The 12,331-nt window shown below is 35.2% G+C and overlaps 1 protein-coding gene across 7 annotated transcripts in view; it reads right to left on the reverse strand.

Moving 5' to 3' along the window:
- Positions 1-9,090, reverse strand: part of LOC128865383 (embryonic polarity protein dorsal) — a 44,670-nt gene extending 35,580 nt beyond the window's left edge. For 2 of the 7 annotated variants that reach the window (XM_054105710.1, XM_054105709.1), the window contains exon 1: positions 8,949-9,085. The gene's annotated coding sequence lies outside the window, so the exon portion shown is untranslated. Of the gene's footprint in view, positions 1-3,439; positions 3,704-8,654; positions 8,751-8,948 lie in introns of those variants that run through there. The other 5 variants (XM_054105703.1, XM_054105704.1, XM_054105705.1 and 2 more) reach the window with 5 other exon arrangements.
- Between the last annotated feature and the right edge of the window lie 3,241 nt (positions 9,091-12,331).

Raw genomic sequence — 12,331 nt, forward strand, 5'->3', positions numbered from 1 at the left:
AATGTAAGGTAAAGAATAGATTTTAAAGTAAAGACGAAAAATGAAGCAATTTTTACGTTGAAAAAAGTTATTAGCATCTTCTGCAAACCTGACTTCAAGAGGTTGAAGGAATGCTTATCCCAGTTAATAGAAAACTTAATTTTATATTGCAATTTTAGTATTATGTGTCAAAACAATATTTACCCATTTAGCCACCAGTCTATAAACCTCTTCACGCCAATTAAACACTTGGCAATAATTAAGAAATATTATTAAAAATCAGCCTTAGCCAAAAATATTAGCCACCCCACTAAAATACAAGTAATTTGAAAGGTGGCTAACAAAGTTGCCTCTGCTTTCCGCAATGTGTTTAATCTTTGATTACAACAATAAATTGTGTTATGGGAGAAGTCATGGCACACTTTGTGCGTAAAGTTTCCAAAGTTGCATTTTTAATGAAATACTTAAAATATTTTGGCATTTTAAATTCGGTAGTCAATGAGTGAATAATATTTAGAGGAAAATTGTCAGCGGATATAAATAATTTCTTTTTATCGAATGGCTAAAGGTGAACTTTGTTACGGCAAAAGAGTAAGAATCCAAGTTTTAAGTGAAGAACAAAAGTCTAAGGTTGAAAATTGGTGGGATGATCACGGTGCGCAGTAGATTGTGCTATGAAGCTCTTTGCGGAGACAAAATCGCACCATAATAAATCGAAAAGTGGAAGTAAGCCCCTCACTATACTATAATTGGAGCGTACACCCTTTTTGGGTGTTTGACCGAACTCCTCATCCTATTTGTGGTGTGCGTCTTGATGTTGTTCCCCAAATGGAAACCCCTCACTAGTGTACGGGAAAACCGAATACTGCAAGTCTCTTAAAGTTCATAAAAATCCTCTTCCGCCCTTTTAGCTGCCCTGTCGGAAGAAATAGGAAAACCCGTTAGTCCTCGAACAGCTAGAATAAGGTGCTTTCCGAAGTCTTCCTTTTAAACAGAAACAAAGCTCGAAAGATAGCGTGGCTTTCAAAAAAAAATCGAAAAAAGCGTTTAGAATGGACGATCCGATGCCAACATTTTACGGAGGAAGATTGACCGAATGTTCTGTAGTCTGATCAATCGAACTTCGATAGAGGCTTAGATTGCATCATTTTACAATATCAACAACCATAGCTTGTCACCCTAGTCCAATTTCGAGGAAATAACACAAATCTTATAAAACGATTTTTTTTCCTTTCCTACAAATATTTGGGGCACCGGAGTAACATTCGTGAGCTGACTGTTTGCCAAGGAAGACCATCCGGATTGTGTGGTGCCCACTGTTAAGCATGGGGGAAACAGTATTATGATCTGAAGCTACATGGCTGCTGGTGGTGTCGGCGAAATGTTCATTTGCGAGGGTCGCATGGACAGTCAAAAGTCCATAAATGTATTCGAAGCTGTACATTTGCCTTCGTTAACGCGCATTTTCGGTCACACTAATTTTGATAGAGTTCAATTCAACCAAGGCAATAATCCTTGTCACAAATCAGTGACTACGATGCGTGGATTTAGAGACAACAACATGGTTTTGCTAGATTGGCCGGCACAGTTTCCAGATCTAAGCCCCATAGAGCACATGTGAGCTATTTTAAAATGTAAGATAAAACATAGCAGCATAACAACGCAAACAGCCCTGAAAAATGCTTTAATTCACGAGTGGAGCGGCATACAGCGAGTACAACCGAATGTGCAAATGTTATTGAAGCAAGGGGTGGACCTATTAATATTAATGCTTTTATGACTGATTCCTTTTATTTGGAATGATTTATTAATAAAATATCATTGCTTAACTTTTTAAAACGACGCCTGCTGCTGCTTTTTGTTTTCTGAACAAAATGCTCTGATTTTACACACCAATATTATTTATTACCATTTAAGACCATTTCAACTGCAAATCTGGCATAAAATTCTGACTATCCGAGTACCCTTTAAAAGGTTCTGGAACATGTGTTTGAACAAATTTATTTTATGGGACATCCCTACTAAATCATTTTTGAATATATTTTGACATTTGTTGTCATTAAACAAAACAAAAAAAATACTTGGTCAACTATGCAGAAACTACCAGCTTTTAAGTTGTTTTAAAATCTATACCGATAACTATTAACGGTATTATTAATGAAAATGAAAATGTGTCTTTACTTTTACTTAGAGAGAAATAGTAAATTCAAAACTTGAAGCCGTTTTTCTCGAATTTTTCTCTTTTTGAGTTATGGCGTTCTTCCAGCAAATTGGCAATATGTATGTGTATGTGTACATATGTTTGTCTGTGTGTATCTTCACAGGATTTCCATCATTGCACTACTACACAAGAAGCTACTATACACAGGAAACTAACAATTTTGTGTATCAGGGTTTTTTGGTTTGGCCGTCATTGTGGCCATTGAATTGGTTTTGGTTTAATAATATTTTCAAAGTACTACCGTACTTTTCACTTTATACGTTTTAAATTTTGAATGATTTAGTATTTGTGGATTAATAAATAATAAAAATAAAAAAAAAATAAAAAAATTGTGAAAAAAACCATATACAATCGGTCCTACTCTGCATGGTCAGAGACTAAAACTAGAGTTACATACCAATGACTTGATTACTCACAGCGAGCATTACTTGAATGATTATTCAAAAATGATTATTCAATGATTCCTTGTGTTCATATGGCAATATGAAAAATAATTGAATAATTAAAAAAATATATATATTAAAAACATGCTTCAAAAAGTAAGCATTCAAAGATATGACTAATCAAAAATTCGATTATTTGGTCTTTGAGTAATCCATAGTTTAATTACTGAATTAAATTTATATCTTAATTAATCAAAAATTAGAATAACTTGAGTTATGAGACAAACAAAAATTTCAAATGAAAAAATACTTGAGCACCATCAGGCATATGTAAATGCTACCAAGAGGAAACTTGTATTCAATTTCTTGTTGATGTTTATTTTGTCAATTTTTATGCAGTGGTACAAAAACAAAAATATTGACACTGCGCTGTCCAGAACACTTCCTAATCTTATCCGAGCTTTATCAGTACACATTTTTTTCGCGCGCAGTTTGATGAAAATTAATAATCGAAAGCCTTCTGTTTCTCCTGTCAGAAAGTGCAGAGCTGGAGTTTCGGTGAATCTGAATCTTTAATAAAAATTTTAAATATTCACTCGAATATTTGAATACTCACTCATTCACAAAACCAATTCAAGTACCGACCATTTATACAACACACACATACACATATGAACAACAAACTGCTTTTCACAATAATGCCAAAATGTTTATTACATATTTGCCACAAAACCCTTATTGGTATTAAACCTTTTCAATTATGTTATCAAAAAACGCACAAAATTCATTATGATATACAAGTATGTATATAATTTCTTACTGAACAATTCACGTTGGGAGTTTTGGACATCCTCACCTTTCATAAAAACTTAGATCAAAGTTAAAGTTGTACTCAATCCAGTATTTAATATATTTTAAACTTTTTGCCACGACTCGTTCCAACGTAGTTTAAATTCTGTTTATTGAGATCAATTTCATCACTTCAGCTGAGAAATTTGGAACTGTAAAATATCTGTGTATTTGCTGCTTTCCACTTCACATATTCACGTATACTTTTCACTAAATGCGCCCGTAAATTGGACACCAATGTTGCTTATACGCCGTGCTTTACAACCGTCCACTATTAACGTTAAATTAACAATGAATTGAGTTAGAATTATCATGGTCAATTTGTATATTGCCTAGCACATAGTAGTAAAAGTGCTGCCTATCGGTCGGTTGGTCGAATGAATGTTGGAAATGTTAATAAATACCACTGAACTGTTTTGTAGTTAAAGTTTAATCCACCTTAGTAACGGACTGATGTTTGTATTAGTATTTGATTGTAGTGGAACGAGTTGAAGCCGCGGCAGCGGACAAATAGGGGGCTAGAGTTGTATTGCGTTGAGCTTTTGCAACATCATTCTAAGAAAAACGGCAAATATGAATTTGTTAGAATACGAGAATACCGGCGTTGTGGAAGCTTCTGGCGACCGCAATATTTGTTGTGAAGAGACATAGAGAGAGAGAGAGAAAAAGAAAAATATGTTCCTAAATATTATGCTTTGACTATTTTGTTTTCATTGTCCGACCGAGCAGTGCAGAAGCTGATGCTCATAAAGAAAACTGCGCTCATTTAAAGGTAGTAAAAACGCCCGCTCGCACAGAAATAATGCATATTTGCAGAGTTTATAATTTGTTTATGCGTATGTCAATTAGACCTCAGAGTGATATACATGAGGAAAAATATTATATTGTACATAAATGATTAAATTCATCAATTGGATTCAATAATTTTTTGAGGATATGTCGCCGCAAAAAAATGAGAGGAATCCACATTTACATACTTTCAGATTGTCAGGCGGATTTGAAAGCCCTTCTATCAACTATCATCACCTCAAAATTAGTACACGGCTGCCTGAACCTTCCCAACAGGGAGCTTCAACACATTATAATTAGATTGGGTTCCTGGACATGAAGGACATGAGAGAAATAAAGTAGCTGGGCATCAAGCTTAGGACTTTCAAAGGGCCACATCAACGAAGTGGAGGAAGAAGAAGCTCGTTGAACTTAATGGCTCTTAAGAATCAGAAGTGAAAATTACATCATTTAGATGTCCTCCATGATACCTATAACACGAATTTTGCAATATATTGTTCCTAAAGATCGAGGATTTTCACAATAAGATTAAGACGTTGTTCTATTGTGCAAAATTCTAGATCTGTCTACTTGCAAATGTTAGAGATAGAATAAAAAACTAGAAATTATTCACTATTGCCATCTAGACGTCACTTTTGAAAGACGTCACTATTTACAAAAAAAAAAACAAATTACTTGTTAAAAACCGTTTTTCATATTTCTGTTAATGATTTCGGTTGATGTGGATCTCAGTACAAATAAAATAAAAAATCAGAACAATAGAACTTCTCCATAGTTGCTCATTCCAAAGTAGGAAATTAGCTCAACTGAACTCCCAACTCTACTTCTTCTTATGCTCAAGGGTCCAAGTAAACCAATTCCATAAAAACTAAGACTACGTCCAAAATACTTGGATCACTTGACATGGAATCGCTCCATCCTCTAAGTAGATGCAAAAATACTTTAATATACATATGGTGTTAATTACGACGAGCCATCCCAGGCACTGAATATAGGAATATGGGTCAAAATAATACACCTATACGAGAATTGAGCAGCAGTTCGAAGTACGCTATTCCTCTGCCCAATTTGAAGAAGGAACCGCACGTCATACAAACCAGGATGGATGGGAGAGGGGGATTTGGTGTCATAGCCACACTTAAAATTTCTCCACGGGCGCATAAAACAACTGGTGGGAATTGCTTTGCTAGTATACTGCAGCATTTTTCTAGTCGAGATCTACTCTGTGACGGAAACGTGAAACTTCTTTAGGCGCGTCGGGGGCCCCAAGGCAGATTGAAAATAGGCGAGTGAAACGGTAAGTTCGGAGCGTTACCGAAATCCGTCAAATGGGCGGGGCCAAGGAGCAGCTGCTCCTTCCCACTCTCGCCTATTCGCTCTCTCTGTCGCTCTCTCGCATCGCAAGCGCTGAACGATGTGAGGGAGCCACCGAGACACGCCGAAATGTATATAGCACACAAGTAAGCATTGAAATAGACTGGCGACATGCAGGCAACCGACAATCGACAACCGACAACGTGTATTATAGATAGCCATAGCCCGTGCAAATGAGTGCTGTGCGTGAGTATCAGATAAAGCGCCGATTGAATGTGTGTAAGCGGGAAAGCAATAAGAAACTGCTGTGAAGTAAATAGATGGTAGGTATGGAGGAGACGAAGCGATACAATGAGTGCGTTTGCCAAACGAGTGACGATAGTTGAAGTAGAAGGTTGTAAAATGACATTTCAACCGTTTCGGTGATCAAAGCAAATTGATTAACGCGCCAAAAGTAGGCAAAAAATACCATTGGAAGTGCAAAGAAATGTCAGCGTCAAGTGCAACACTGCACCCAAGTGTCAAATTTGAAGCTAATAAGGGCAAAAATAAATAGTACAAATTTATGTGGAGTGATATAGAAAAAAAAATATGAAAACCTGAATTTAACACGAGAGAGGGGGGAGAGATCTAAACCGGGGCTCCCATGCATGGAACAACCAACTTAGAAGTTTCACTTCTACCGTGCGTGAGTCTGACAGACCCTAGTTTTTTTTTCACACATAATGGCTGAAACAGAACATCACAGAAATGGACCCTCAATTTTTCGAAAAAATTAACCGAAGGGCTAATTGCTATCAATGTATAAAAAAGGTTCAAAATCAAATAGCCTTGTTGCTTCTTTCTGGTTGAGGTGTAATATTTAGGAAGAAAATATTTGTGCTTACTATTATTTATTTATGTGTTAAATTGAATCCATCTTCTAAAATGCTAAATACATACATACATACATATGTGTGTATTCCATATATGTACATACATATACATATGTATGTATATAATACAATACAATCCAAAAATCTATGATTTGAAAAATAATAGTGCAAGTCATCAATAATACAGTTTATGTTTTACTATTACAGATTTTTCTGTTCGCTAATCAATCGTGTGTTTTAGAGATTTCCGTTGATTTTAGGCTAATTTTAGGAGATTTTGAAAAATATATGTATGTGGAAACGTTTTTGGTGGTTGACAACATTGCATTTTTACGAGAAAAGAAAACGCTATGAGCTAGGTTTTCGCAAGAAATTTACATGTGTGTGTATGTGTGTTCAATATTTTTGTTACGGATTGTACATACTTACATACATACATATGTATGTATATAGATACCAAAAAACATGTGGATCCAAACGTATGTTGATATGCGTTTCGCGAAGGGCTGTAACTATTACCATACTTCTATGTATATTTATGCATGCAAGTATGCATGCACAGACTGCATCGAAAATATGTGTAAACTTGTACTTGCTTTGAAAAGTTCGCATTCACTTTAGTTAAACAAAATTCACTTCATCGTTTTCCGCGGATATACATATGTACATACATATATATGTACGTCTTTGAGTGAGTTCACTTAAGTTCTTTTTTTGTTTTATTTTACGGTTTTTTTTCCTGTTCCATGCATCTACGTGTGGATATTAGTTTGTTGTTGTGCATATGAAAAACCGGTTTTTTGTTTTTATGTTCAGCTCAGTACTGCTAAACACCACACGATCAGCCCGATCACGAGCAGCGGATACAACACGCTTTCCACTCTGCCGCTCATTAAAAGCGAGGCAGTGGAATATTTGCTTCAGAACGAAGAGGCAGGCAGCAGCAAGCCCAAGTAGGAGCGAAGAGTAATTAGCGCTTATATACCAACTGAACAAAGATAGCCGCAAAGGAAGAGAAACTTTCCGAGCTCGTATTTTGATTTCGTAATGAAATATTGAAGAAAGTGTATGTATGTACATACATATGTAGCCACCCACATGACATTTCGCATTGCTTTCTCAATTCAACTCTCTGGCGCACTCTAATTTACTTATGTATGTAGATTGGTTGTTAAAGAGAATCGACTGATTTGCATCATTCTCAAAATGCGGAACGCATAAATGTTTGTCATAACCTCTCAACTACTTTTCTTTAGAAATAAGCTTCCTCTGCTGAGTTCAATTTAATATATTTAAAATATTTAAATATTTTTCCTATATGCACTGGGTTATTTTTGTGTGTGTTGTTTTTCTCTTAATTTCCATTTTCTTATAATTTCTATACGCACATACATAAGTATTCATGTACATACGTACATATACACACACAGTCTCTCACAAAACTTTCGGCTTATGTGCACATGTGTGTATATACGTAGCTCGTTGATCAGCAAGTGCCTGCTTTGCCGATCGGAATCAATTATTATAATGACTCTTTGGGAAAGTCCAAAAAATTTTCAGGCACCACCAACTTTTATTTACTTGTAAACAAGGCAGCTACTACTTAGAATAGTATAAGGGAATTTTATAAGACCTTTTATGATCAATTGAAACAAATTGGAATAAGAAATTGAAACCGTGTATAATTCTATCATTTCGTTGTTGAAATAGGGTGCTGGTCGTGTCAGCGCCGATGTGGTACGACTGATAAACACAATATTCACAAATATAAATAACCCTTTCTAAATATTGGCCGAAATAATAGATACTCAATGCAAGGGTTTTAACGTAAAGTGATTATTAAATATACATATGTTCACAGGCGCATATGTATGTAGTGAAACCGTATCTGGATGCATTTGCTGTTTTATCATATTCTGCGATTGAATCAACCTAATCAAACTCACTGCTCTTAGCTCCGCCATTACGAGTGTGGTTATAATTTTTCCACTAATGTTTTGCTACAAGTTCCCGCTACATATCTGCTCTTTCACATGTACATATGTATGTATGTATGTATATGCGTATTTATTGATAGCCGTTTTGTGTCGACAACAATACGTGATCGACATAAACGTTCAGTGGGGTTGCATTGTAGCTTACGTATGTATGTCTGTATATCCATACTTATGTACATATAGTATGTAACTATTTATACGTAAGTATATATATGTACATGAATTTATACGAAATCAATTTACGTACATATAAAAGTATTGTTTTATGTCCATACATACATATGGCCGTCGAATGGTCAGAGTGTCTCAGCTAAATTTTCTATATATGTACGTATATTCATACATATGTATGTATGTATGTATGTACATAGGGCATGTAAGTATGCAGTAGAAAAGCACTAGGCAATATTCGTATATTTGTATGAATTCGTTTGCGTGATTTTCTTTTCAAATTAATAATTCCGATTAATCCTTAATCGCTTAATTTACGACATTTAATATACTCGTGAATTACGCATTTCACAATTTTAAATTCACTCACTAAACATGTTCCGTAAATAATACTCGAGACATACACGTTAAACACGTCGAAAACGTTCAAACACTCCGTCCACTGTGACTTCAGTAATAAAACACGACACCTCAACGTGAAAGTGAATTGCAGACTAAAGCAACAATATCGGACATGATCTCTTCAAAATGGTGACAATATGAAAAGAGTCATATCCACTACAGAGTTTTTAAGCTCAACGCTCTTTAAGTCACCTCCCATTACTCGTATTACTACCACAGTTGTTGCTCATAACTTGTTATGCCGACTTATCAACGTGATTGTCATCTCTTCCATATAATTTGAAATAATTCAGGTATGTATGTATATGCATACAAGTATATGTATGTATGTATGTACACCCACTTGTCAGCTTGATTGCTCACACCCGTTGAACAGTGCTGCCGCCATAACTTCAATTGAAGTTTTCACTTCGATTTAGAAGGCGACACTTTTTCATTTTATCTCTTGAAAGTATCTGCTGGGTTTTTCAACTTAGAGTTTATTTCTTAAATCTAAATTAAACACAGATTTTGACGGCAAGAATGCACCAAATCGTCAATCGATTCTAGTTTATTCACTTAATCTCGTCTTCGAGTTGGCCTCTTAAAAAGAAGTCCAATCGGGAAACGGATGATTTTGAGGGCCAAATCGCTGCAAAATATTCTTCCCGGGAAAAAGTTAACGGCATTTCATATCGCCTTATTGAAACTAAATATCGTCAAATTGTATACCATTAACAGTTGGCCTAAAAACGCTGTCAACTTATCTGCAAATGGCAATCGATCGAAGGCAAGCGCATTTCCAGTTTCTTTTTTGAAAAAGACACCCCACCAACGAACTCTCTTGGACGATTTTAACGATCGAGAATATCTAAAAATTGAAGAACCTGCTCTTAACTTATTTTAATTGTTTTTACGCAGCTTTCAAGCAAAATCATAGAAATAGTTGAAATACTTTAAGCGAGGGAGGTCAATTTGACCTGGAATTTTAAAATGTAAACAATATCAGATAATTGGGAACCTGTTCATAACGTTGTAAATACTAATGGAATTCTATGCAGTAAAAATTAATTAACTGGGGTTTCATTATTTCAGATGATTTAAGGTGAGTTTTTACATGCATTTTCTCCGATAATAAAACGCAGAACGCTGAAACAATTTTAATGAAAAAAAAGTTAGTGTGAATACTAAATATTTTCTCTGTCAACAAGTTCGTGAACAACAACAAAGTGGAAAGAAATCCTATCCCCTTCCTGTACAAATATGACCGCAATATTTTCAGATCCATAGGCTTGTTACTCACACATGATACTGCGAATCTACCAATTACCGATATTCTCACAATACATACAAATACACAATGCCCCAAGTAAATATGTATCTCTCTTTCTCTCTCTCGACTTTGCACCAGCACAAATACTCGTTTACTTGCAATACAAATTGTTTAGCTTTTATGAATGAAAAGCTTTCTGCAACAACACAAGAACCTATGCAATATTACTACAACTCACACATACATGCATGCATGCAATTACATATACATACACACATGTACATGCATAAGTATTTTCCTACAATAGTATTTGCGAGAGACTTCTAATGTACTGTCCTGTCCTGTCACTTACATACATATGTATATATGTGCCTAACAACCCACTTTTCCTTCGAAAAAGCAATATGACTCACACTGGATTTCTTGGAAAAGGATACACGCATCTTACAGTTTTTGCTTTTGTTAGCCATTTAGTTTGTTATTGATATTTTATATGTGTCGTCTGACACGCGTTTTGGTGACTAACGGTCTCCACTTAGTCCAGCCTGGAATTATTTCATATACATACATACATATGTATTAGGGTGGTCCAAAAAGAATGTGTATGCTGCCGCCCCCCAAAATAGTAAAGAATGAAAAATAAAAAGACCCGTATTTTTTTTTTTTTTAATCAGACCATATTTAATGGTGCCGCCGGGTCTTTGAAATATCCCATGTATTTTGCATGGGAAAAAAATACTTTTTCGTAGATTTCATGTAAAAACCTGGAAAATGAATATATTTTAACCGGATAACTCAGTTTCTCTTCATAATTGGTCAGGGAATAACAACCAATTATGAAATAATTAATTTTTTTTGTATTAACTATTTTTTATAGAACCCCAAAAAGCCCCCATAAAACGAAAATCTAAGAAAAAATCGAAAAACAATATTTTATATTACTTTTATGATATTTTTTTGTGAGATTGGTTGTTATTCCCTGACCAATTATGAAGAGAAACTGAGGTATCCGGTTAAAATATATTCATTTTCCAGGTTTTTACATGAAATCTACGAAAAAGTATTTTTTTCCCATGCAAAATACATGGGATATTTCAAAGCCCCGGCGGCACCATTAAATATGGTCTGATTAAAAAAAAAAAAATATGGGTCTTTTTATTTTTCATTCTTTACCATTATGGGGGGCGGCAGCATAAAAATTTTAATATAAATTTTTTCCCATGCATTTTTGGACCACCCTAATATGTATGTACATATGTATACACATAATTTCACATTCCGTTTTGGCTTCCTCTAATACTTGCTCTGACACAAACGATTACATGCTATGAAATAAGGTAACTAATGTAGTTTTTACCAATAAATCCATTGTAATTTGCTTCAACTGGGGAAGCGAGCTTTGGCACCCCTGGTAATTAGGCGATACAACGCTCGAACCGCATGCATACTATACATCAACCCTCGTACTCAAATAAGGTAAATGCCGCCACTATGAAATGTTGCTCAAGTAAATAAACTTTGCAATGTAAAAATTAGGTAAGCGTCAATAAATAATGATTGTCTCATAGCATTTGCTCCGTGGGCCATTTACACGTGCAACTACAATGTGACAAATGTGGTTTAACTTTTCAATACACTTTTCTCTTTAATATTTACGAATAATTAAATGAAATGAATTAAGAACAAATGCATGCTTTTGTTATTCCAAGGCTGAGGAGGAGAAGCATGCCAAAAGTGCAAGCTGTCAAAAGTGTTCATATTTCATTTACATGCCACAGTGGGCAGCAGATTTGTTCTGATTTTGATATTCAGAGGTAATTTTGGTAGGAAACCCACACATCCTAGACCTCTGTCCAACACTAACCATCAGACGGACTACTGCATATGGAACTATGGTACCATCCATTCTATTCTCTCGTAAACGAACTGGCAGTTTACGCTCAAATTTAAATGACATTTCGAATTGATGGGAAAAAATGTTGCTGGCATGTTGCGCGGTGTTTTCACGGCGTGAACTGAGTACAACTTGGCCGAAACATTCATACGAAATTTCACGCATATTTCACGGCAATGTAATTTGTATGGATTTGACACCCATT

This window comes from Anastrepha ludens, chromosome 5 (genome assembly GCF_028408465.1).
Source record: "Anastrepha ludens isolate Willacy chromosome 5, idAnaLude1.1, whole genome shotgun sequence".
In the NCBI taxonomy this organism is placed as follows: domain Eukaryota; kingdom Metazoa; phylum Arthropoda; class Insecta; order Diptera; family Tephritidae; genus Anastrepha; species Anastrepha ludens.